The sequence below is a fragment of the Cupressus sempervirens genome, chromosome 1 (assembly GCF_028749045.1).
Source record: "Cupressus sempervirens isolate cs-2001-9-10 chromosome 1, ASM2874904v1, whole genome shotgun sequence".
Classification (NCBI taxonomy): domain Eukaryota; kingdom Viridiplantae; phylum Streptophyta; class Pinopsida; order Cupressales; family Cupressaceae; genus Cupressus; species Cupressus sempervirens.
Window position 1 is genome coordinate 127,953,471 of NC_143118.1, and position 2,975 is coordinate 127,956,445.

Below are 2,975 nucleotides of genomic sequence, written 5' to 3' on the forward strand. Positions count from 1 at the left end.
AATTTCAAATTTCTATTTATGGAGTTAAAAACCAAAAAGCAAGAGCTATTGGAGTGCCAAATTGCTAAGTGGTTGTAGGGTGTCAAAGAGAAGACATCTAGGAGAAGGAAGAATAGAGCACAAAGACTCTGCTTCGACAAGTGGTTAGAAAGAGAGGATTGCACTAAAACATTGAGCATGGGGACTCAAGGAGATCAAGCTTGAAAGGAGGGCAAGCTGTCAAGAGCTGCAGAGACTGAAAGCCAGACAATGTTATGAGTTGAAGAGTGATATGAAATTTATAAGTTAAGTTGTATGCTGTAATTAAGTCAAAACCCCTTATTGTTACTCTCTAGAAATTGTATCAATTAGGGTAAGAGAAAATCTTATGGACTTAGGTTGGTTTAATAGTCATTTGTAAATCCTTTAACAAGGTGACATTCCAAGTCAATGATCTAAAGTCCTCTAGCCAAGCCCACTTCTAATAGGGTGGCTAAATCCTTTAACCAGGTCACATTTAATAGTGTGTTGTAGCCTTTAACAAGGCAGGCCTTTCACAGGGCATTATTCATAAGAGTGAGAATTGAGTAGCATGTTATTGGTGGTTTTTTCCAAATTGGGTTTCTATGTAAATCAATGTGTTATGTGTTGATCTTTTCATATGTGTTATGTTTGCATGTTGATTTATAGTAACTTGCTAAGTATAAATGTTTAAGCTTGGATGAATGAATGGTTTGATGGGAACACTTTACTTGATGAAAAATTTGTAAGTAGGACATTTGGACCTTGAATAACTGATTCAACCCCCCCTCCACCTCTCAGTTATTCTAAAGCATTTCTAGTAATTGGTATCAGAGCCATTTGTTGATTTAGTTTCAAGGTACTAGAAGTAGGAAGATCAAGATGTCTAAGAGAGAAGTGCCCAAGCTCAACAAAGACAACTTCATTGCATGGTAGAGTCTGATGAAATTACACCTTGGATCAATAGGTTTTTATGCAAAAACCTCAATTGGAACAAAACATGTAGACCCAATTGGACCCCTCTCTACAGATGATTTGAACAAAAGCAAGGAGCACAATCAAGCAATGCTAGAGATTTCCTTTGCAATTAGTTATGCTGAATTTGATGACATCAAAGGATGTGATACTGCATTCAAGATGTGGAAAGCCTTGTTAGATATCTATGGGGAGATTGGAATGTTCAGAGAGAAAAGAGAGAAAGCCTCAGAGGAAAGTTTGATCACATGAAAATGGAGGAAGGTGAGAATGCTGCTCAATATCCTGCTAGAATGGAAGAAGTGGTTAGTGCAATAAGAAGTCTAGGTGGTCAATTGGAAGAAGAGACTGTCAATAACAAATACTTGAGAACCTTGCTCCCTATCTATGCTATTAGAGTTTCAGCCATCCAAGAGCTAAGGTGTGTACAATGAAACACACTAACCTTTGAAGGAATAGTTGGAAGACTTACTATATTTGAGTTATCCAACTTTGACAACAATAGACCTGAGAACCTTGAATCTACTTTCAAGGCCAAGTTGACATTGAAAGACACTAAGGAGATGAAATCAAAGAATAAGAGTAGAAAAGGAAAACATGCATCCAATGACAACAACATAGATGAGGAAGATGTGGAACAATTAGAAGCACTACTGGCTAGAAGATTCCATAGAGGCAAAGGTAAATTCAATGATAAGTTGCCTATCATTTTTTTTAATTGCAATGAGGTAGGTCATATTGCTACAAGATGTACATAGAAGAAAAAATACAAAGATAACAAGTACACGAACAAGAGAGAAGAGGATAACAAAGATCACAAGGACAAAGGAAAAAGATGGCATATTGTTGAAGAAGATTATGATGAGAATGATGATGAAGTAGTCTATGTGGCCATGAAGGATGAATCAGATGAAAATGAAGATGAGGCAACAATACTAGTAACTTGTGTGAACAAGAATGACAAGTGGATCATAGACACTAGATGCTCACATCACATGATAGGAGATAAAAGTAAGTTTATTACCTTTACTCAATATGATGGAAATAGTGTTAGATTTCATAATGATGCTCCATGTCAAATCACAGGAAAATGTTCAATTAAACTTAAAAAGAAAATTTCATGTGATAATGCATACTATGTTGAAGGATTGAACTACAATTTGTTGAGTGTATCACAATTAGGCAATGTAGGTTGCAAAGTAAAATTTGGAAACAAAACTGTCAAAATCTATGACACTGATGAAAATTTTATAGGAAAAGGTGAACAAACCAGAAGTAATCTATTTTACCTAGATATGGAAGATGCAACTTGTCTTGTTGTTAGACTTGATAATGTGTGGTTATGGCATAAAAGATTGTGTCAACTTTGATAATTTGATTAGCATCAACAAAAAGAAGAAAGTCAAAGGTTTCCCTAAGCTAAAGAAGCCTGAAAATACAATGTGCAAACAATGTCAACTAGGAAAGATGACTAAGTCTAGTTTCAAAAGAAAAACATACACTTCCAAAGAAGTACTAGAGCTAGTCCATACTGATTTATGTGGACCAATAGAAGTGCAAAGCTACCTAGGAGATAGATACATAATGCTATTTGTAGATGACTATTCTAGGATGACGATTGCTATGTTTTTGAAGCAAAAATTTGATGCATTTAAAATGTTTAAGTGGTATTTGGCCAAAGTTGAGAAGGAAACAGGTAAGACTCTGAAGTGCCTAAGATCAGACAAAGGAGGAGAGTTCACATCAAAAGAGTTTGAGATATTCTGCAATGACAAAGGCATCAAAAGACAAACATTAGCACCAAGAACTCCACCTCAGAATGGCATTGCTAAAAGAAGGAATAGATTAGTAATAGATTGTGCTAGAACCTTAATGATGGAGAAAAATGTTGCTCTAAAGTACTAGAGAGAAGCTGTAAGTACTATTGTTTACACTCTAAATAGAGTCCAAGTCAAAAAAGGAATAAATACAACACCTTGTGAACTATGGTATGATCACTC